The 25,361-nt window shown below is 40.7% G+C and overlaps 1 protein-coding gene across 2 annotated transcripts in view; it reads left to right on the top strand.

Annotated features, from left to right (window-relative positions):
- The window catches only part of TBKBP1 (TBK1 binding protein 1), a 57,236-nt gene that overhangs the window by 23,479 nt on the left and 8,396 nt on the right, over positions 1-25,361 (top strand). The gene's annotated exons all lie outside the window — the stretch shown is intronic.

The following is a 25,361-nucleotide window of genomic DNA, read 5'->3' as shown; positions in this document are numbered from 1 at the left end:
TGCCACTACTGAGGAAAACACGAAATTAGTTGAGAAACTTGTACTTGAAGATGCCTGTATAAAGGTCAAAATGCAGAAATGATTAAGCTATCCGTGGGTACCATTCACACTATCCTTCATTACCATCTTAACCTGTCAAAGGTCAGTGCAAGATGGGTGCCGACGAATGCTCACTGTGCTTCAGAAACAAGTGCGAGTCAAATGCTATAAGGAGTTTTTGGAGCTCTGTGGTGAAAATCCACAGAGTATTTATGACCGGATTGTTATCAGAGATGAAACGTGGGTTCATTATTATGATCCTGAGAGAAAGCAAGAGTCCAAGCAGTGGCAAAAATAAGGAGCACAGCCACCAAAGAAGTTCAAAGTCACTCTATCGGCCGGAAAACTCATGGCCAAATTATTTTGGGACTCAAAGGGAATTTTACTGATTGAGTACACCGAAAAAGGTCCTAGTATTACTGCCGCATCTTACGCAAACACTCTGTGTAATTAGAGGGAAGCAATTAAAGAGAAAAGCCATGGAAAATTGACTGCAGGTGTGTTGCTTCTTCACGACAATGCAGCGGTTCACACAGGGCGAGTTGCCAAGGTTGCTGTGCAAGATTGTGGTTGTAAAGAAATCAGCCATCCACCCTACAGCCCAGACCTGGCCCCCACTCATGACTTTCTGTTCCCCAACCGCAAGAAAGATCTTCGTGGAAAGCGTTTTTCCGATGATGAAAAGCTGAAGGCGGCAATTAACGCATATTTTTTGGACAAAGAGGAAAATAATTTTTTACAGGGTATTGAAAAGTTAGTTTCCAGATCAAACAAGTGTATTGTGGTTATGGGGGACTACACAATACGGCTTTTTCCTTCATGTCTATACTGAGAATACATTGAACTCCCCTCGTAGTATTGTCCTTTGTGTAACATATTTGTGTCCCCCCACACAGTATAAAGCTCCTTTATTGCTCCAAAACAGTATATTGCCCCTCAGAGCCCCCCCATAAAGAATAAGTCTTGATCAGTTATCTATTATTATTATAATGCTCCGTCAGTGACCTCCATACAATATAAAGCCCCAATTGTGGTGTCACAAAGTATAATGCCTCCTGAGTACCACCCCACACAATAGTGAGTGGGGATGAGTGCTCTCCACACAGTATAATGCTACCTCAGTAGAGATGAGCGAGTACTGTTCGGATCAGCCGATCCGAACAGCACGCTCACATAGAAATGAATGGACGTAGCCGGCACGCGGGGGGTTAAGCGGCCGGCCGCCGTCAAAGCGGAAGTACCAGGTGCATCCATTCATTTCTATGGAGCGTGCTGTTCAGATCGGCTGATCCGAACAGTACTCGCTCATCTCTATACCTCAGAGACCCTCACACAATATAAAGGCACAATAGTGTAGTTACAAAGTATAATGCCTCACTGGTGCCCTCCATACATTATAATGCTCCCTCAGTGTCCGCTCCGGTATGTATTGCACATGAGCAGCTCTTCAGGTGTGTGTACACTCTCCTTATTTCAGCAATACAGGGAAGGCATTAACCACTCAGGTGCATTATATTCCAGAGCTGTTACCTGGAGTACACAGGAGGAGCAGAGACTGCATAGATGAGCCATTGCACAGTAAGGCTCCGTTCCCACGGAGTAACGCGCCGCGCATTCAGACACGTATACACGTGTCCGAGTGTGAGCGCTCAAAACAGATCCCATTCACTCCAATGTGTGCCGGCTTACGGGTGCTACACATTGAAATCAATGGGTTAAAAAGCCTCCCATTGATTTCAATGTGTAGCGCCCGTAAGCCGGCACACATTGAGTGAATGGGATCTGTTTTGAGCGCTCACATTCTGACACGTGTATACGTGTCTGAATGCGCAGTGCATTACTCTGTGGGAACGGAGCCTAAAGGAAGGAGGAGCTAGCACACCCAGAAAGTGTCAAGTGGATGTTCCTAGTAAGGAAGCAGGGAGAATGGTCACATAATTCCAACAGGAATGCCACTACTGGGGCCAGTCCGATAATAACATCATATTACAAAAATGCCAAGGCTAACACATTGCTGTAGCAATCTCAAAAGGTATGAGTCATGGACAACCCCTTTAACTGCCTGTATCTTCTATTCTGTAGCACATCCTGGTATGATTTCAAATCTGACCTTCACAGCTTTAAGACATTGCCAAAGCCTTGGATCCATCTGAAGTTTAGGCACAGGGAGCACTGTGGAGGAAGGGAGTCAGTGGATGCCATATAGGAATTTATCTCCAACATCCACAATGGTTAGGCCCGATTAAAATTGCGTTCAGTATTCCGTTCAGGGAGTTTGCTTGGGGACCCCGAATGGAATACCGAACGCATTAAAAAGCGGTTAGTAAAGGAATCACACATTGACTATAATGGGATCTGTGTGTTTTCCATGTGGTGTTTGCATGAATCATCCGCAGAGAAAAGTACTTCTTGCAGTACTTTTCTCTTCGCATGATTCAAGCGGAAACCACATGGACCCCATTATAGTCTATGGGGTCCATGTGGTTTCTTTGCTAACCGCGTTTTAATGCATTCAGTATTCCATTCGCGGATCCCCAAGCAAACTCACAGAATGGAATACCGAACGCAGATGTGAACCGGGCCTCATTTGTTCATACCAATTTACCTATCAGCATATATTTGGCATGCTCACAGAGAAAACCCACACAAACACAGGGAGAACATACAAATTCCATGCAAATATTGTCAAGACCCCAACATGCAAGACAACAGCTAATAGGGCAAAAGTGCTGTGGATTTTGTGGTGAACATCCTGGTGACAGGTTCCCTTTAAGTAGTGACAACATTTTGTCAAAAGATGGCACTCTAAGCACGGATGTCATGTGGCATATCTTCATTATATGCGCACACCTGCATTATACTCTGAAGAGCGCCTCATTTCATTGAGGTTCCATCCAATGACTATTAGTATTGGCATTTGTAACCCAAAACCACAGGTGTGCGGATAACACAGAAAAGGAGCCGATCTGTCCATTATTACTTTTCTCTGTGGATTTCATTGACATAAAATACAAAATACTGAGCAGAATACTGCCATGTGAACACACCCTTACACTCTTTGTGACTTATTATGTGAAACTCAGATCTATAGCTATGGCACTGCCAATAACAAGTCTTACCTGCTATACTGTAGGGTGCAGTTGGCTCCCTCTTAACATTTGGTAGTATTTGGGCATTTTGTACTCCGTTGGTTCTATTATTTCCGTACTGTTTATTTGACATTATTTGACCCTGTCGTTGCCTCATTTAATGTGGACCTGTCACCATGTACAATGTGCAATATTTGTGGTCCTGTCACTATTTTTTAATCCATCCACCTATTTAAAAAATATTGACTATAGAAGGTTATATGTAAATCTTTTACCAAATGGGTGGTAACCTTTTGTTTTTATTTCTTTGAAAAAATAAAAGGTCCCACCCACTTGGAGAATAACAGCTAATTTACATATACCCTTCCAGGGGTCATTTCTTTGAATGGGTGGGAATATTAAAAAAAAAATGTCAAATTTTTTCATGGGCAAAGCAGACATTAAATGAGATATAGCATTTAGTACTGAGTATTTGGTGACAGGTCCTCTTTAAGAAAACTAGTGATATTAGATATGTCAAAATTAAAAAATTCAATAGAATTGGTTACTAGAAAAATACACCATATTTATAATATAGGAATGACTTCAGGTCTGTGCCCAGTGTGTTCATGAAACATGTCAGAGGTTAAATAAAAACCACGTATCATATGAACATGTGTAATTCAATCCAGCAAAGCACAGCATATAATGGAAATACTACGTCCACCATATAAAAACTGCTAAATTTCATGACCTGGGCAGTGAATTGTATCCTCTGTCTATCCTCAGCTCTTGCTCTGCTTTCATACATATTCATTTTTAGGGCCAAACAAGTACTCAAGCTGCCCATAACTTTCCATTGACAATGTGAGTGGGATTTGTTTCCAGCTATCATGCAATGCCCCCAGATGTTGACTCAGAGACCCCCACAGATGAATCATATTAGCTGAGCCCGTGTGTGTGTGTATGTGTTATTTTCCACTAATAATTCTAAGAAAAAAGCCCCCCCATAAGCGGTGTACTGTTCACTTCCCAGATATTTATTCATTGTGGTCAAAATGGTTAAAAGACTCTTCACACCATGCAAGGAAGTGGTATTGAGACAACTACAAACAGAAAAGCCAAAGTCTATTTTATCGCACCCAGGGACGTTTTAAACACATTGGTGAGCCTAGTGCAAAGTGCCCCCCATCTCCACCACTTAGAAATACATGCCTTGCACACATTATAGTGCCCCCTTAGTTGCCCTCACACAGTATAATGCCTCCCTAGTGGCCCCATACAATATAATGCACCTCTCCAGCTACCCCCACAGATCAATGTCCCTCTCCAGATGCCTAAAATAATGTACTGCAAGTCACAGTGTCCTATGATTTTGCCAGAAACCGTGCCCTAATAATTGCCATGTACAGGCCTTCATTATTGCAACAGGGCCCCTATAATGTATCCAGTCACTGTGCCCTATATAGCAAGTCCAAAGGCCCTATTCTTTGCGTTTCTAGTCACTGTGCCTTACTTTTTGCGCATTACATGAGCCTATAACATTGCCAGTCATTGTGGCCTATAAAGTTCCTAATTATAGAACCCTATTAATAGCACCTGTAAGCACACTGGCCAAGGCACTCTATTCATTGGTGTAGTGTTCTATATTGTGCTCTGGCACAATGCCCCCTATGTTTTTGGTAGTAATGGTATCCTCAAAAGATTTCCTGCTACAAATCCCTTTATTACCAGTCCCAGTGCTTAGCAGTACAGTATAGCGGCCGTGTGCCCCTACAAATATGTGTGTGACCTAGAGTATTTTATAGGATCTGTATATACACTATTAAGACTCTCAACCTTGTGGCAACACGGTGGCTCAGTGGTTAGCACTGCAGTGCTGGAGTCCTGGGTTTGAATCCTGCCAAGGGCAACATCTGCAAGGAGTTTGTATGTTCTCCCCATGTTTGCATGGATTTCCTCCCACACTCCAAAGACATACTGATAGGGGAAAAAATGTACATTGTGATCCCTATATGGGGCTCACAATCTTTGTTAAAATAAATAAATTATATATATATATATATATACTGTGTACTACACTATAAGGCTAAGGCCCCATGTAGCATCCCGCAGAAAAAAATGCTGTGGAAAAACCCCGGCGGCAACGCATCAGTTTTTCCCACAGCACTTATTGCAGAAACTCCAGTGTTTATGTAGGTATAAGTGACATGCTGCAATTTCCAAAACCACAACAGTTTTAGAAATTGCAGTATATCCATTGCGTGTATTTTTCTGCAATGTGTGGATGGGATTGCACACACTATATACCTACATACTCAGGCCTGGTTCACATCTGCGTTTGGTAATCCATTTGGGGAGTCCACATGGTGACCCCCCAAACAGACTACTGAATGCATTAGCAAGCGGTGTGCAGTGAAAGCACATGGACCCCATAGATTATAATGGAGTCCGTGTGCTTTCCGTGCGGGTCCACACGGAACATGTGGACAGAAAAGTATTTCATGATCTACTTTCCTGTCCGCATGTTTCGTACAGAGACCGCGCGGAAAGCACACGGACTCCATTATAGTCTATGGGGTCCATGTGCTTTCACTGCACACCGCTTGCTAATACTTTCGTAGTTTATTCAGGGAGGCCCCCATGCGGACTCCCCGAACGGATTACCAGACGCAGATGTGAACCAGGCCTTATACATATACCATATATATATATTATTATAGCATATATACACACATATACATTTATATACATTCATATACCATATATGTCATATATATACTTATATGAATGTATGACTAGCATACTGTGTAAACAAATGTACACATATATACATATTAAAGAGGACCTTTCATGGTTTGAGCACAGGCAGTTCCATATACTGCTGGAAAGCCGACAGTGCTCTGAATTCAGCGCACTATTGGCTTTCCTGGTCTGTGCCCCGGGTGAAGCGCTATCGGTCCCGGTACTGTAGCGCTTTACAGTCAGAAGGGCGTTCCTGACAGTCAGTCAGGTACGTCCTTCTCCACAGCAGCGCTTATAGCGCTGTAGAGTGTGAGCGAGGAGGAACGCCCCCTCCCTCTGCTCACAGTGCTCGTCCATAGATGTCCATAGACGAGTATTATTAGGAAGGGAGGGGGCGTTCCTCCCCGCTCACAATGTGCAGTGCGATAGGCGCTGCTGTGGAGAAGGATGTTCCTGACAGAAAATAATATACTCACATTTTCCAGAAGAGTGAACCATCACAACAGACTGCTTCCGGTCTTCCCCACACGCTCCGATGTGAGAGACGACTCACTGTGAGGGGGAGGGGGAGGGAGGAAGTCCGGGCAGTACAGCAGGTCCTCACAGGAAAGCAGCTATACAGTAGCTGCAGCAGGTCAGTGAGAGGATTACGAGCAGCCATTATAGCTGAGGCTGAAGCTGCACACGGTGTCCTCCGATATATACTTTCCCTATATATCGGGAGGACACTATATGCAGCTTTAGCATCAGCTAATGGGGGCCCGTGTGTGTTGAGGCAAATGCAGATGCATTGGTCAGGTGCTCGATTGGGGGGCCCTGACAAATGTATCTGCATTAGTACAATGAGGACTTAACAGTTGAGTCTCAGGGCCCACCGGGGGATTCACCGATTCCCCGGTGGGCCAGTCCGACCTTGTATGTGACTGACACTAGTATTCTCAATTAAAGGGGCAATCTCATCTTAGTATGATATGGAATATAAGTAGAAATCTGGCCTCTGGGACACTCACTGATTCCCAGAAAGAAAGGACCAATGTTCCTCTAGCTTTTTCCCTACTGCAGAATAGTGTTCCTGTCTATCCAGTGTTTAGGGCAGCAATAACCAATAGGTAAAACCTGCCATGGGGCTTCTACACTCTGGATTGGAAGATGACCATCATGCAATGTTATCTGTGTCCTTAGGATGCTTTTTGTCTTTTGCTAACAATTATGTGGTAGGGTTACCCAAAAGTTTTTTTTTCAGGGGTGCACTGAGTCTGAAAAAGTCAGAAACACTGGTTTAAGGAAATGCAGTGAAGGTCCATTCAAATGAATGGGAACGCCAGCGTACCAGAGAAAATTGTGGAGCAGCAGCACTTAACTAGTGCTGCCACCCCATAATTCTGAGGATCTGTAGAGGTCTCGGCAGTAAGAGTCTGTTTCCTCTATTGTAGCCCTTTAAAATAGGTTCGCCCACAAAAACAAGGGCTGATAGACAATGATCATTTGACTGTAATGAGAATATGCAGGATAGGGGATAAATTGCAGCTGTGTGAAGTATGACTATTAGGATCCTCACTGATCACAAGAATGGGAGTATTTTGCAATCTGGCCAATATGTTGTCTCTCCATTTATTTCTATGGTACTGCTAGAGTGCCATAGCACAGTGCTAGGCTATCTCCAGCAGCTCCATAGAAGTGAATAAACTGCTGATCCATTCGGTTGGAGTACAAGACAGAGGTATTATTCCTAGCGATCTACCACAGGGTCAAGATAAATTACTTTCATGAGCTAACCTCTTTATATACAAATATGCTGATGTTCGGTACAGTCAAATGATTGTTGCCCAAACAAACCTTCTATGTACTTGACCATGAAAAAGCACACCCAAGTACAAGGGTAACCAGTTTTCACCAATCCCTTCCAGATTTTAGTCCATTTAGGGATCTGTAAAAATGGCCCATATATGAAAGATTCTGTTATTTCACAAACCGTCGCGTGAATAGATCCTATGTATACAACGGTGCCATGTGCTGGCCATTAAAAAATACATCTAGAAAACGGCCATGAAACCCTGTTGTCTAAAATGTCTTTAGTATGGTATGCTGGATTAGTGCTGATATATTTCATGAAGGATGGGACCTGGTATTTTTTTGTACTGGAAAGATGCAAAATTCTGTGGTTACATATTGATATATCCATCCTACAGCCAAGATATCCTTCTATACATTGATCCTATGTATAGACTAGACAGGATTAGTAAATCTGCTCCATTGTTTTCATATTTACAAGTGCCAGTGGACTCAACAATGAGATGTTAGGCTGAGTTCACACGGGGTTTTTTGGTCTGGAACCTGAGGCGGAGGCCCCCTCAGGTTTCAGTCCAAAATACGGGTATCTGCGACTGGATGTCGGTGCAGTGCACCAGCATCCAGTCGTGCACTCTGCTCCGGATTAGGCCCAAATGAATGGGCCTAGTCTGGAGGAGGGTGTGTCTTCAGGCGGACTCGCGAGGTGACTCCGCCTGAAGAATGAGCATGTCCGTTATTTTTTCCGGGAGCTGGAACAAATGGCTCCCAGTGATTTTAATGGGAGCCGTCTTTTTGGTCAGGATTTTGAGGTGGATACGGCTTCAAAATCCAGACCAAAATACCCCATGTGAACTCAGCCTAAGGGTGCATGCAGATGACGTAATGCGGCACTGATTCCTGCACGATAAGGATCAGCGCTGCAAAACAGAATCCCATTGATTTCAATGGGTTCCGTTTAGCACGCGTAACATATTGAAATCAATGGGTTTAAAAAGCCTTCCATTGATTTCAATGTGTTACGCAAAACCCATTGATTTTCAATGTGTTACGCACGTGCTAAAAGGAACCCATTGAAATCAAATGGGATTCTGTTTTGCAGGCTGATCCCTACACGAGTTATAAGATAAGATAATATAGTCCCACAGTGGGAAATTTCAGTATGTTACAGCAACATAGTAATACAGATAGAAGATAATACACAGTAATATATTGCAGAAGTAGACACACATATGCTGAGAAGAGAAGATATACTAGGAGTCCGTAGCAGCTTAGGAAGAGAAGAAAGAAAGAAAGAAAGAAAGAAAGAAAGAAAGAAAAGAAAGAAAGAAAGAAAGAAAGAAGAAAGAAAGAAAGAAAGAAAGAAAGAAAGAAAGAAAGAAAGAAAGAAAGAAAGAAAGAAAGAAAGAAAGAAAGAAAGAAAGAAAGAAAGAAAGAAAGAAAAGAAAGAAGAAGAAAGAGAAAGAAAGAAAGAAAGAAAGAAAGAAAAGAAAGAAAGAAAGAAAGAAAGAAAGAAAAGAAGAAGAAAGAAAGAAAGAAAAGAAAGAAAGAAGAAGAAAAGAAAGAAAGAAAGAAAGAAAGAAAGAAAGAAAAAGAAAGAAGAAAGAAAGAAAAGAAGAAGAAAGAAAAGAAAGAAAGACTTCATAATCATACTCATTATCGTGCAGGAATCAGTGCCGTGTTACTTCGTGTGCATGCACAAAGTTTTGCTATCTGTAGTATTTGCTAGTTATAATGGGTTTATAGATTTACAGACAGTATGTAGGCGGAATCTGAAGGTTACAATATTGCAAATTTGTGAGCTGAGATGTGATTGTTATGATCATTGTGTGTAACATTGCATAAAGACTATGAATATGTTGCAAATGATATCAAGGATGGGGCCTACTATCATATACCTTTATAGAATCAGGCAGTCATTACAGTCCTGTTACCCTAAAATACGCTTAGGGTGCCCCCACTCTGCTCCCCACAGCATGTATTTACTGCTTATTGTCAAGAGAGACCTGTACTTCAATCAATGGCAAATAAGGCCTGGAACACTGTAGAGCGGCACCCACACACCTTCATTTCCATTTGTCTACTATTGTAGATGACTGAAAACAATTAGCAAAGTCAATCGAAAGTCATTCATTTCTGGAGGTTATTGCTAGATGTGATGAAAGGCTGCTGACCTCTGTTGTTCTGATCCAGCAGAGAATTAAAATAATGGACTGAAAAGTTGACAGAATGATGAATGCAGATGGAGCACATTCTGTCTCCATGCATTACCATTCACTGTAATGTTAAAAAAACAAAATAGAAGCTTTCTTGGTTTTATATTTTTTGTTGTTTTTTGACTAATGTAAAATTAATGCAAAATCATCTAAATACAAAACTTTATCAGGACCAAATAGCAAAATGTACAAAATGTAATGAAATAATATGCTGGCTATATATTATAGTAGTTCTTCCTGCAGCGCTTTAGACAGAAAGTTTGCAGAGGTTTCCTCTGATTCTGACTAATCCCATCCACACTTTGCAGAAAAAAAAATCTGTAGCAGAAAAGCTGCTTTTTCAAAAACATCTGTGTTTGGTGTTCAAGGCTGGAAATGTATATGCCAGGTAATAGCATAGTGAACGTACCTTTCTTGTGTCAAAGTGCAGTATTACTAGTGAGCTGTTCAGGGCACCCAGCTGCCACGGCATGAACGTAGGTGGTGCTACCCAGCACTGCCACCTAACAGAAAGACTGATGGACATGACATGACATGGTGCTTGGAAGCAACATTTTGACACAAAAATGTATATTCACTATGTCATTAATCACACCTACATCATGTACATGGTTCACAAGACATTTCATAGGTGGTATATTCCCTTAAATTTTAGGGTTCATGAACAAATGAAACAGTTCAAAAATGAATGAGATGTCTGAATAATTTCCTGCTACCTTGTATATCTCATTTTAGTAGCAGAGAGATATATATTAGGGAGGGGAGTGTTAAAATAGGTGTGATGATCAGCCTGAGATTGCTACTGTTTTAGAAGAGGACACAGTGAAATGGAACAGCAGAATGCACAGCTACAGACCAAAGTGAGACCCAAATGTCCCATCATTGTGTGAGTATATTATGGATTGGGGGAGGCTAATACCAGGGTACATGGCTGTGTTCCTGGGACAGGACAGGAGGACTTCTTTGCTCCACCTTCTTTTAATGATCAGATTTGCCAATGTTGTAGAACCTGGTCAAGGGAATCCTTGCACAGGTTAACACCCAAAAATATGGGATGCAGCCAATCTTCTCTCTAGGCCTTATAGCAGCCGCATGGTCTGCCCAATGCTAGAATAAGACTTTGCATACATTTCTGGGTAACTATGGCTTTACCGTTATGGGATGCCAGAATGTTATTTTATGATGGGGCTTAAAGATAGCTAGAAAACCATAGATACATCTATAAAACTGACATGAATAGTCATGGACACTTGTTTGTTGTAGTGGTTGTGTTGACTGGTTGCGATGCTGTAAAACCACAGTCAGGAACACTGAGGTGTTACAGTAAAACATGCCTACTCACATGTATATACTGTATACCTTCACACACAGAAAACCATTGGCCCACATTTATTAATGCTGTTAACATAGACCAAGTAGTCACAAGATGTGCCACATTTATCACAATGGACTCACAGTTGGTGCGTCTTTCATCCATCTTCTATTTCAAGCAACTCTTGTTTGGCTTAGTGCAGACCATTTATTCATGCCAGGGATAAATATGAGGCTTTTGGACTTAAGAAAATGATGTCCACTTATCAGGACATTTCTATAAGTCTCCTAGCAAGACACATACTTCAATGGGCAAATCGATAGTAAATGTACCTGTTTTGTGATAAAAAGGGATCTGGCCCAAGCACTTTAGTAAATGTGGGCCATTGAGTGTGAGATATATTACTGTATCTAGTCTATAGCCCCATCATGTTGTTATATGGTTTGGATTTACTGTCCAGATGCAAATCATATTGATATAACATTAATAAGAGTGTAAAAACCAAGATAAATAGCAAGAATTAAATAAATATCTCTATATAAGAAAAAAATCATCTATATCACTTAGAATAAATCTTCTTCTAAATGAGCTGCTTTACAAATGCACGGGGGATAAGTGTAATTTCAGGAAGCCGCTATCCTGTCCTCTTCTCACCTTTATTATTCATTCTGTCATTTTTACTACTTTTATTTACTTTTGCTTTTGCTTTACATCTATATGAACTTGTGAAGTTTTCAGTAATACTGGTGTCTTATTAAATGCAAAAGCAAACTACAATGGATGGAGAACAAGCCGAGTGTGGGGAAATGTACTAATGTGGAGAACTGCACACATGACTAATTGTTTAGTTTTTTTAGTCACATTTCCTCTGACCTAATACCTTACTATTTGATGACACAGAAATGCAGAGTTCACCTGTTCACCCATGTAAGGTATTAAACCATTTTGCTTTGTAGACAATTCTCTGAGCTCAGGGCATGGGCACAGTACAATGATATGGATACGCTGCTTTATTATTGTAAGCGCCTAGTAGAAAGCTTTATACTTTTCTGTCTTTAGATTTTTATATGCAGATGTAAATGTTATTGATTGTAATTCAATAAAGAATGTAGTTTTTTGGTACGTTCCACCATCCCGTCTGCATCTTTGCATGTCCTGTATATACGCTGATTTTAAAGGGAGCATGTCTCCGAAATAAAGCTCATACTTTTTACACAAAGAAGCATCAGAGTGCTGGATATCCATTTACTGCCATTATTGATTGTAAGCCCTTTCCCATACCCATCAATATTAGTAATCTATATTCTGAATGTTATATTATCATCTCAATGAACGCTTATTTTTTGGATTGCGAAATGATCTCTTCATTCACTTAGTTGAGCCCACTATGCTATCTTTTTGGACTCTAAGTGCCTTATCCAATATTTTTGCAGGGCGTATTTTCTTATGTACATATTTTGTCCTTCATTTTTGTTCTTCCTTTTCCTTCCTTTTTTTCCCATTTTCCTCTTCCTGTCCTTGCTTTTTTTTCTTAGAGGTTTTGTTTTTATGGCATTCATTGTGCAGTAAAAATGACTTGTTACCCCATAGTAAATGCTGGTGTTTTCCGTATATTGTTTTGCAATGAAAAACGCTGCAGAAAAGAACATGATGTGTTTTAATGTGTTTTTATGCTGCACTTTGTTACGTGGGGCCTTAGAGTCAGTAACCTTTTTGGACTCCAACTTTAACTCCACAACCCTGATTTTTATATAATATTTATTATGTTTTACTACCTTTAGTATTAGTATTTTAATATCTACATTTTTTATTACATTTTTCCCATTACTTTTATATTAAAATTTTTATTTTCTAATTTATTCATTTTTATTTATAAAAAAGGGAAAGGGAAGTAATTGTTATTATTTTTTTTATGTAATTCTTTTGTATTACATTATGTTATCAGATTGCTGAAGTTCTATTACACCCTGTCTGTGGTATAGTGTATTAGGAGATCTATGACAGACCCGGCGAACTGATAGACTCCCTGCTATCATTATAACCAATTAGGGCAATAGAATGGAGGGCACAGGAATGAATGAAGAGACCTATTCAGATCAATATGTCTACCTAGCCATGGAATAGACAGAACATTTCTGCCAGTTCTTCTTCCAGGCCTTCCAGGATTTCTGGCTTATACAATTATATAGAGATTTGAGTATTTTATGTTATGATCAGGATACAGATTTCATTCTTTATGTATTACATATAATAGGCGGCTTTCTATGCAGTGTGTTATTAATTTGTTTTAACCTCATATTTGGCAGAATATAAAGGAGGGCGTGAGAGTGTTCATGGCTGCCAAATACTGTGGTAGGAAATTTGCCAGCTGGAATGAGTTGTATACCACCGGGGAATGGATAATGTAATCTTAACTGATAGGAATCATTTCATTAGAAATATGTGAAAATGTATGTAATGCTGGAGGGATTTGGTTACCTCCCTGTTATAAGCAATCACAAGAAGAAAGGCTTAGGATACAGACACGTGTTTGCTTCTTGCAAAATATTTGTCACCACTTAGCTAACACAAACATTATAAATGGTCAGCGTGAATACACCCAATAAAGCAATAATGTATGAGGCTTTTTTGTTGCAGATTTTGCTGCGTTTTTTAAAGCCAGGAGTGGATTGAGCAGAAGGTAGAAGTATAAGAACTAGATTCTGTTCCTAGATAGTTTAAGTGTGATTGAAATTGCCTGTGTGACTTTATTATGGTCTGTGGTTGCCTGTGGATGTAAAGACATGCTGGGAGTTGTAGTTTCACAGCAGGTGCTGAAACACAGATTAAAAGGGCGCTAGCACTGGGAAAAGTAATTTTTAACTAAGCACATCCTTGCATAGCCTTTAGAAAGGCTATTCCACACCTACCTTTTGCATGTAAATTGCCTCAGTGGTTTTGGAATAAGTCTGTTTTTATTCATATGCTAATTAGCTTCCAGCCAGCACAGGAAGTTCCCAGTAGCACTGCTCTTTCCTATCTGTATGTGTAAACAGGAAGCAGGAAGTCATCAGCAGCAGCAGCAGCCTGTGCTGTACACATACATAGGAAACAATAGCAGAGGGTGCACAATGAGACTTCCGGGGTACACAGAGAGGCTAATTAGTATATGAATTAAAACGGGCTCATTCAAAAACCACTGAGGAGATTTACATACAAAAGGTAGGTGTGGAATAGCCTTTCTAAAGGCTATGCATGTATGTGCTTAGTTAAAAATGACTTTTCCCAATGATAGAGCCCCTTTAAACACATAGGTTGGAGAGCACTGGTCTATGGTTTAGTGTGATGAACATTAACAGCAAAATATGATCTGTTTATTGAAAGTATAGAACAGAGATACAATAAAAACATCTTATTAGACATGTATACTCAGTGTAAAGTACATGCCATGCACTGCTCATTGCTGGACAGAATGCTTTTACATTAGTTATGTTGTGTACCTGTTAAATTTTTAGATAAATAATAGATGCAAAAGGTCACAGATCACCTTTAGTAACATTTACATTTTTTTTTTTTTTTTGCTAAAAACAATGCCATAAAACTTCTATATTGCTGACACTTTTTCTAATCTTATTTGCCTTGGCCTTTTTTGTGCACAGGTGGGCCCAGATATCTTATTGTGGTTATGACTAAACACTAGCATAAATGTGGAGCATCTATGGCACATTTGTGATGCAGTTTCCAACTTGCTAAACATGTGGGCACGGCTTAAATGTGCCAAAAATACACCAAAATTGTGTCAGAAAACTTTGGCTCAAAGTAAACCAACTAAATGATGATATAAGCTTGGACTAGACCAGTTTCAGCCAATGTGGTGTATGGCACAATTCAAGATTGCCTGCCTAAGTTTGCATTGTCTAAATAGAAGCAAACCTTGGCCTTAGTTTTTCACGTGGTTTTATCGGGCATTTTAGTCTATAGGAGAACAGCAGGAAAAATGCCAACCCCGAGCATGCTGCATTTAAAGAAAATGTATGATAGAAAAAACACAACCAAAACAAAAAAAAACCAAAACACCAGTGTAAAGACATTCCATAGTATTGAATAACCAGTAACACTTGGATGTGATGATGTGAGTACAAAGCTGGTTAATTATGATGAGCTTTTATGATAAATCCTAGATGATAATTCACTGGGAGGAGCAGCGAACATGCTAGTCCTTCCTATGTATTAGCCAGTATGTCTTCTGTATTGCAGTGGTTAATTCCCTTCAGTGTGACCATGCACTGAACTGAGAAAATGATTTGCTGATATGTCAGTGGTGATAGCACAAACAGGTAGATGGGGTGGTGGTCTTATTCCAAAGCCTAATCGACTGAGCCTCATAACAACCAGTATTGTTTCAGGTTATGGCTATTATTAAATGCTAAAACAGTCCTGCAGCCCAGAGACGTAACTTAAGCTCCTGGTCCCCAATAGAAAATCTGTAGCAAGGATTCACTTACCATTTGCTATGCATAACATTGATGTCTTATTATACTGTAGATGGGTCCCATCAGCCTTCAGTGCCCGGTAGTGATTGCTACCTCTGCACCCCCTGTAGCTACACCTCTGCTGCTGCCCCAACTCTACTGAAAAGTGGAATCAACTGCAGTTTATACCTGTATACGGAAAAAAAAAAGTCTTTGTTTAATGGCAGGGAACAACAATGAACAATATGCAATTCTTTATACTGAACACAGTGTGACTGTAGCTTTACTAGAACATCTGTCTTTTGTTACTTCTGTATACTATTGTTACCCTACATTTGGGAAAGCAATTTCACCTTCCTCCTGAGGTTCTATTGTGCTTATTTTTGTACTGAGGCCTAAGTAAACAGGAGATGATCTTAGGCTCCATGCACATGAACTTGTCACACATGCTTTGTCAGCATATCAGATGTGTTTTACTCAGGTAGTACACTGACCCATTATATTGTAATGGCCCCATACACACACCCATATATTATCATGGTCTGGTTATGGAGTTATGAGCCCATAACTTAGGACAGGTCCTGTTCTTGTCGGTTTTGCTGCCCTAGCTCAGTAATGAAACCTGTTGGTCTGTTGAAGTGACAGAGAGCACACATATACTATCCATGTTACACGTGCATGTGGCATTACCCTCACCATTTGTCAGTCTGCAGTAGTTTTTGGATGCTATTGAAACAAATAGTATTATAGAAATTCCCCAGGGGTCTCATCTGCTCCCTCTTAGGCTGGAGACTGTCTCAGGGGTAGAGCTAAAAGATGTTTTTAGCCTATATCAGAGATGGCACAGCTTGGAAGGTCCTGCTCCAGCCAGTTGTCTTACAGCCATACACAGGACAGGGATGAAGAGGGAGGATATGGTGGATATCTTATAAAATAAAAAAATCTTTATTTCTCAGTTTGAAATGTAATATCAGGGAGAAATCCCCTACTCTGTGCAAATATATAGCTAGAATGAACAATTAAAAGAAGCTGTTAGTCTAAATTTCAGGCCATATGGGGACAATGGACAGATGCACCAGTTCTGCTCCAAAGGCATTATTTGACCTACTCTTAAACCTGGCATATATTATAACTTGGGGTATAATGTGGAAAGCAAATACATGGATAAACAGGATTGTAACCCCACTACTGTCCTTGTCATGGAGTCCCGTAATGTCACTTGTATTTATGGCACCTCCCAATAGTGCTTAGTGTACTGTGTGTGGTCACGCTTGCAATTTGGGACTGAGTGGTGGGGACATTGGATTTTTTTAAAAAATTTTTTAATGTAGATTGTGAGCCCCACATAGAGATCACAATGTACATTTTTCCCTATCAGTATGTCTTTGGAATATGGGATGGAAATCCATGCAAACACAGGGAGAACATACAAACTCCTTGCAGATGGTTTTTTTTACCCTTGGCGGGACTTGAACCAAGGACTCCAATGCTGCAGTGCTAACCACTGAGCCACTGTGAGGCCCTGACATTGGACTGGTTTTTGTGAGGGAGTAAGGGGTGGTTTCTTTATTGGTACTGTATTATACTATAATGGTATTCTGTCTTTTTTATTGGATTGTTTGTTCTCTATGCATGTTTTTTCTAAAAATTGTTTCTACTAAAAATGATTAAAAAAATTGTCATATGAGAACAAGTGAGCTCAAAGGAAAGAAAGGGATTAATCGGGGAGGGAATTAAATATTTTATTTTTTTAGCATAATCTATGTTTGTGGCGCATTCACACTCAGTGCACTTGAGCTCAGTTAAAACTACATTAGAAAAATGTACAGTTGTGATGCGGTTTTTGGTGCAGTTTCTTAATCTATGTTAAATAGATGTTTCACCTGTAAAACTAAGAAACTGTACCAAAAACAGTATGCCGTTTTTAGATTTAATGCAGTTTTTAGTGTGGCCAAATTGCACCCCAAATGTTCCTTTAAACAGAGTCTACCACTTCATATTGCCATGCTCTACCTGGTCCTCTAGTTAGCCTGCAGTATAATAATTTATAGGAAAAATCTGTAAAATCTATGTATTGCTTAGAAAAAAATAAAAATAAAATAGGGTGTTGAATTTACACTTGGATGCTGGTGAGTTTTCATGTAATGATGGTTCCTTATATTTAAAGAACTAAGTAAAAGAGTAAAAATAGATGTAGGTACCTGCATTAATATTATTATTTCTGTCATGTTTAGAAAAACATGTAGCCAATCCATCTTATCACAGTGAGCGATCTATGCGCTTATACAGTGAGATAGTCATCTATACCACAGCACTTAGCTAAAGACCACACAGGGAGACTGCTATATGCAGGACAATTATAGACGCCGGGCACTTTAGTTATAGATGAGTCACCCCATCTAATACTATGCCAGTATATAGAAAGCGTGCTAGATCTCATAATATAATGCATAGTGATATAGACAAATACATTAACACTAACATTAATGGCAAAAGGAGAAAACAGTGAAAATAAGTGCTGCTTGCAATCTATTAACCAAAATGTATCAAGGCTTTAGTGCATAGTACAAGGTCTATGACCTTTAGTATCCGTGGGCCCAAAATACTCTGTCTAGTCATAAAATGTGCTTTTTCAGATGGGGGAAGAAGTCTATGGAAAGGGAGAAGGAGGCTGTAGGAAAAGACCAACTCACACTACACCGTGGGTGGATAGTTCTTTTGGCCCACTATATTTTGTAAGACAATGCTTTACCACTGTTCAGAATGAAGCAATAAATCAATTTGAAGCAGCCTCCTCCTCCCCTCTCCATAGACTTCTATGTGTGAGGCTGGGTATGGACAAGGGTGCTATAAGAGATAAAAGGCTGAGTGAAGGAAGGGAGAAGTAAATCAGCCAAATAAAAAGAAGGAAATATTATTTTTAACAATATATATTACATTTCTTACATTCACATGTACTATTCATTTATCAAGATTGTCATTTCCACAGATCAGTGTGCGGGCCGTGAGTCTATGCCAAAAAATATACAGCAGGACCTATTCTGTTCAGTATTTATAGCACAGACTCGCCATAGAAGCCTATAGGAGACTAAAAACGATGGATGGCATATGGATGTACTCAGTGTGCCACCCGTATTTGCAGACAAACTAGGGACATCATTAGATGTCTCCTGTGTTTTTTTTATTTTGCAATCCACAAACTCAGATTACACTCTCATTACACACTGTCCATTTTTGCGAACATTCGCACTGACGTTGAGAACACACTTAAACACGTTCCACAAAAAAGGAACACTGATTACTAGTTTGCGGTTCTGCAAAATACACACAGTTGTCTGCAACTAGGCTAAGGTATGGCTAAGGCCTTGTATTCATCACCTTACAGCACATTTGCCATTTCTCAGTCTTCACACTTACAGCTTTGTGCTTTCCTTTACCTGTGCAGGTGCTGTAGTTACTGGTTTCCTTTGCTTCTTGTCTATTTTTGGTAATTCCTAGTTAACAAATATGACACGTACTTTCAAGATCAGGTGATTGTGCCATGCTTAGGTTATGTTCCCATCCATGTTGGAGTCTTCATCTGCAGGTTCCATCTAAGTGTGTATTGAATTAACAGAGGAAAAACTGCTGCAAGTCCATCTTTTTCATCCAGCAGTTTTAGCTTAAAAGATTGAACACCACAACAATACCAATACCTCTAGAATTAATGGGGTCAATTGGGCTCCATATGTGACCGCTGTTGTAGCGGTCCACTTTCCGATATTATTGTCCTCCGACAGACCAAATCAACATTACTGTTAAGGGCACATATACCCAATCCACAGGATAGAGCATAAGTGTATGATTGTAGGGGTCCGACTGCTGGGTTCCCCAACCATCAGGAGAACGAAGTGGCCTGGAAGTGAAGCAGCTTAGGGGACTGCTGCGGCCACATGAGCTTAAATATTGGGGCGACCTATACATGCCACATCAGACATATTTTACTCCAATATATTTTGCCAAAATGATGTCACATGGCATACATGAATGTAGCATAAAAAAGACAAAAAGATTTTTTCAGAGCTCACCCTTGTTTCAATGATTCCTGCAGTTGATACGTCTTCGGGGTGCACGGCACACTCTGGACAAAGGAATGTCTTTCATGGAAAATACAGCAAAACGAACAACACCGGCAACTCATCCGAAGTAAAATAAAATATAACTTTTAATTTACATAATTAAAATAAATAAACAAAATAAATCAAACAAAAAACCCCTAAAAAAACGCCAACGCGTTTCGGAACATTGAGTCTCTTTCTCAAGGCATCATCATAACGGTTTCAAATCCTTATAAATACTACTTCCTTCTCTTAAACCACTCCCTATCACATTCCTAATCCATCAATCAAAGTACTTACAGGTGATGTCAGAGACAGGTGAAGTATTACCTTCACATAGACAGAAACTTGGACAATATTCTCACTTATCTGCGGTATATGCACAAAAAAGCATAACATTAGCAAGATACCAGAAAGAAAGAAATCAACACATACTTTCCACTTAAAATAATATTCAGCGGACCCACAGGAATGGATCTTACATGTTATTAATACCGATGTATAACAAAATCATAAAATCAAATTCGATCCGACTAACACATTACATGCTAAGCCATTGCATAAGTATATTTCTTAGAAATATAGGTAATAACAGCAAAAATATAGCAGATTAGAAAGGCATTGCATATAGTGAATGTTTGTCGTTACAAGGACAAATAATATATGGCATCCATACCATCTGAAATGGTTCAGCCAAGTCCTGCCGAATCACATTCAGCTTTACACATAAACAACTCAGTTTTTTTTAGTGCAATTTAGTGCAGACATCCTGCAAAGAATGGGATATACCAGCGACATACACTGCAAATACAATGTCAACAGGGGTTTATAATATTAGATTATATACTATAGCTACTTTCTTCACATTTGCTAGTTCTATACATAGAAATCTCCTACACAGTTTCCTTTGAGTAGTCAAAGTATTTCAGGGGTTTTTCCAGATGTATGTAAATAAAGCTTACTCATTCTATGATGAAAGGTTACGCAACTTTCTAATACACTTTCTGTTTCAATTCTCCATGTTCAAGATTAGAGATGAGCGAACACTAAAATGTTCGAGGTTCGAAATTCGATTCGAACAGCCGCTCACTGTTCGAGTGTTCGAATGGGTTTCGAACCCCATTATAGTCTATGGGGAACATAAACTCGTTAAGGGGGAAACCCAAATTCGTGTCTGGAGGGTCACCAAGTCCACTATGACACCCCAGGAAATGATACCAACACCCTGGAATGACACTGGGACAGCAGCGGAAGCATGTCTGGGGGCATAAAAGTCACTTTATTTCATGGAAATCCCTGTCAGTTTGCGATTTTCGCAAGCTAACTTTTCCCCATAGAAATGCATTGGCCAGTGCTGATTGGCCAGAGTACGGAACTCGACCAATCAGCGCTGGCTCTGCTGGAGGAGGCGGAGTCTAAGATAGCTCCACACCAGTCTCCATTCAGGTCCGACCTTAGACTCCGCCTCCTCCGGCAGAGCCAGCGCTGATTGGCCGAAGGCTGGCCAATGCATTCCTATGCGAATGCAGACTTAGCAGTGCTGAGTCAGTTTTGCTCAACTACACATCTGATGCACACTCGGCACTGCTACATCAGATGTAGCAATCTGATGTAGCAGAGCCGAGGGTGCACTAGAACCCCTGTGCAAACTCAGTTCACGCTAATAGAATGCATTGGCCAGCGCTGATTGGCCAATGCATTCTATTAGCCCGATGAAGTAGAGCTGAATGTGTGTGCTAAGCACACACATTCAGCACTGCTTCATCAAGCCAATACAATGCATTAGCCAGTGCTGATTGGCCAGAGTACGGAATTCGGCCAATCAGCGCTGGCCAATGCATTCTATTAGCCCGATGAAGTAGAGCTGAATGTGTGTGCTAAGCACACACATTCAGCACTGCTTCATCAAGCCAATACAATGCATTAGCCAGTGCTGATTGGCCAGAGTACGGAATTCGGCCAATCAGCGCTGGCTCTGCTGGAGGAGGCGGAGTCTAAGATCGCTCCACACCAGTCTCCATTCAGGTCCGACCTTAGACTCCGCCTCCTCCGGCAGAGCCAGCGCTGATTGGCCGAAGGCTGGCCAATGCATTCCTATGCGAATGCAGACTTAGCAGTGCTGAGTCAGTTTTGCTCAACTACACATCTGATGCACACTCGGCACTGCTACATCAGATGTAGCAATCTGATGTAGCAGAGCCGAGGGTGCACTAGAACCCCTGTGCAAACTCAGTTCACGCTAATAGAATGCATTGGCCAGCGCTGATTGGCCAATGCATTCTATTAGCCCGATGAAGTAGAGCTGAATGTGTGTGCTAAGCACACACATTCAGCACTGCTTCATCAAGCCAATACAATGCATTAGCCAGTGCTGATTGGCCAGAGTACGGAATTCGGCCAATCAGCGCTGGCCAATGCATTCTATTAGCCCGATGAAGTAGAGCTGAATGTGTGTGCTAAGCACACACATTCAGCACTGCTTCATCAAGCCAATACAATGCATTAGCCAGTGCTGATTGGCCAGAGTACGGAATTCGGCCAATCAGCGCTGGCTCTGCCGGAGGAGGCGGAGTCTAAGGTCGGACCTGAATGGAGACTGGTGTGGAGCGATCTTAGACTCCGCCTCCTCCAGCAGAGCCAGCGCTGATTGGTCGAGTTCCGTACTCTGGCCAATCAGCGCTGGCCAATGCATTCTATTAGCCCGATGAAGTAGAGCTGAATGTGTGTGCTTAGCACACACATTCAGCTCTACTTCATCAGGCTAATAGAATACATTGGCCAATCAGCGCTGGCCAATGCATTCTATTAGCTTGATGAAGCAGAGTGTGCACAAGGGTTCAAGCGCACCCTCGGCTCTGATGTAGCAGAGCTGAGGGTGCACAAGGGTTCAAGTGCACCCTCGGCTCTCCTACATCAGAGCCGAGGGTGCGCTTGAACCCTTGTGCAGCCTCGGCTCTGCTACATCAGAGCCGAGGGTGCGCTTGAACCCTTGTGCACACTCTGCTTCATCAAGCTAATAGAATGCATTGGCCAGCACTGATTGGCCAGAGTACGGAATTCGGCCAATCAGCGCTGGCCAATGCATCCCTATGGGAAAAAGTTTATCTCACAAAAATCACAATTACACACCCGATAGAGCCCCAAAAAGTTATTTTTAATAACATTCCCCCCTAAATAAAGGTTATCCCTAGCTATCCCTGCCTGTACAGCTATCCCTGTCTCATAGTCACAAAGTTCACATTCTCATATGACCCGGATTTGAAATCCACTATTCGTCTAAAATGGAGGTCACCTGATTTCGGCAGCCAATGACTTTTTCCAATTTTTTTCAATGCCCCCAGTGTCGTAGTTCCTGTCCCACCTCCCCTGCGCTGTTATTGGTGCAAAAAAGGCGCCAGGGAAGGTGGGAGGGGAATCGAATTTTGGCGCACTTTACCACGTGGTGTTCGATTCGATTCGAACATGGCGAACACCCTGATATCCGATCGAACATGTGTTCGATAGAACACTGTTCGCTCATCTCTATTCAAGATCTCTGTTTGCTGTGAGTAGAACAACAACATATTTTACTGGCTATAGACCTAATATTGCTCAGTACTTTAATTTAGTAACACATGGATCATATTTTGTAGGCTTAACAGGTCCACAGCAAAGATCTCTAGTGGCAGAATGGTTTTCTACAATGTATCAGTGCAGGTTATATTTATCAGCTGGAATCTAGGTTATTTAGCTCACCAGGTTTTTTTTTTTTTTTTTTTTTAGCTTGGATACAATGTAACAAATATCATATTAAATGTTTTTTTTTTAACTTCTAAGGGGCACACGGTATTACGGTACTTAAACCATACTCACGTAATAAGCAATTGATGTGAGTAGCAAAAAATGCAACAATATTTAGTGCAACCTTTAGTGGAAGCATAGCACGCACCAAGAAAAAAAATTGTACCTAGTTTTACAGTTAATAAATGTGCTCCAAAGTATCAGTATCAGAAATATCCTTAAGGTAATGCCCCACGTAGTGGAAACGCAATATTTTACAGTACCAGCAAAGTGAATGCAATTCTGATTAATCTCATCAACACATTATGGAAAGAAAGGGTTGCAGAAAATCTGTGTTTTTCAAGACTGCAGCATATTAATCATAGCTGTGGAATCACAAGCATTTTCTCTATATATTGAATAGGGGAAGGTAAAAAGCAGAGAAAAGCACAGCAAAAACTTGTTTACACTGTTTTCTTTTTTTCCCCCGCATTTTGTGGCAGTGATTTGCTATTTGGGGCCTTAGCTGAAAAGAGAATTCTCATCACAGACAATAAAAGTCTAAAAAAATGTGCATCCAATCTCCACTATTGTAACTGGTGCTATAACCCCAGTGAATAGAGGTGACTGTGCATGCAATATTCACTTCGTTCACTTCTATGGGAGTTATGAGAACAGCCAAGCAAGTGTTGTGCATGTATATCCTACTAGCTGGTACCCGCGACTTCGTCTGCGGTGATTGTAGCAGTGGGTATATACAGGCGCAGGTAAGGTTTTCGTACTGTGTATAAGGTATGGGATATGAAATGTAACTGTGTATCTTGTTTTTGCTGTAATTCTGAGAATACGGGAGACTTTTGTGTTGAATGTAATTTGTATTTCAGCTGCTATATGGTGTTGGTATAATCTGTACATAGTGTCTTTGGGACAGAGGTATTTCAAGTTAATCTACTTCGATATACGACATTGTATGATTTGTTATTTTCCGCCAGTACATGTAAGTTTTGGGCACATGATACTCTTGAGCAAGCAACATAAAGTTGTCCATGTGAGAAGCCTGGTATTCCTGCTACTTTGAGCATTTGTCCTCGGGATTTATTAATGGTCATTGTAAAAGCCAATTTAAGGGGAAATTGTAGTCGTTTGAATTGAAATGGGAAATTATTTGGTATAATTGGAATGCGTGGGGTTAACACACTGTCACCTTTAGCTGCTCCTGTAAGAATAGTGGCTTCAATGATATTTGTTCCTAGTTGTTTGACACGTAGCCTCGTGCCATTACACAATCAGGGTGCATTGAGTTTACGCATGAGTAGAACAGGGATGCCAATCTTGAGTTATAGTTTATGTGAAGGGACGCCGGGTAATTCTAAGGTGGGCAGTAAGGCAGATTGGTGACATTATTATCGACCGTTACGTGTTCGTGGTGTGTTGAAACGGTACATCAGTGACTTTAAAACTGCAGCAAAATTTGCAACCAAAACGCTGTGTTAACGCAACGTGGTGCTTCAGCCTTAGGCCTCCTGCACAGAAATGGCACAGATATGGTTTTCACTGACCTATAGATTAAAAATAAATTGACAGGGCTGCAAATACGGACAGGTGTAGAAAAGGTATAGGGCAAATATAAGACCTGCTCTATATTTTACAGCTCAATTTGTCCCAGATACACAGCCGCAAAAACAGGATTTATGTGTATGGGCCCATTGAAATGTACAGGACCAATTGTAGATAAAAGTCTGGCCCTGTGCATGATAGTTTAGTAACTCCATGCGCCTCTTATTAATAGCAATTAACCCCATCATGTCCCTCACATTAACCCTTGTGTAAGAGTTACTGATATGTGAGAGACTTGGAGGTAATAATTAAGTATCTTCATTATTGAG

The sequence above is a fragment of the Leptodactylus fuscus genome, chromosome 6 (genome assembly GCF_031893055.1).
Source record: "Leptodactylus fuscus isolate aLepFus1 chromosome 6, aLepFus1.hap2, whole genome shotgun sequence".
NCBI lineage: Eukaryota > Metazoa > Chordata > Amphibia > Anura > Leptodactylidae > Leptodactylus > Leptodactylus fuscus.
Note: the sequence above shows the minus strand (reverse complement) of the source record. Positions and strands in the feature narration are given on the sequence as shown.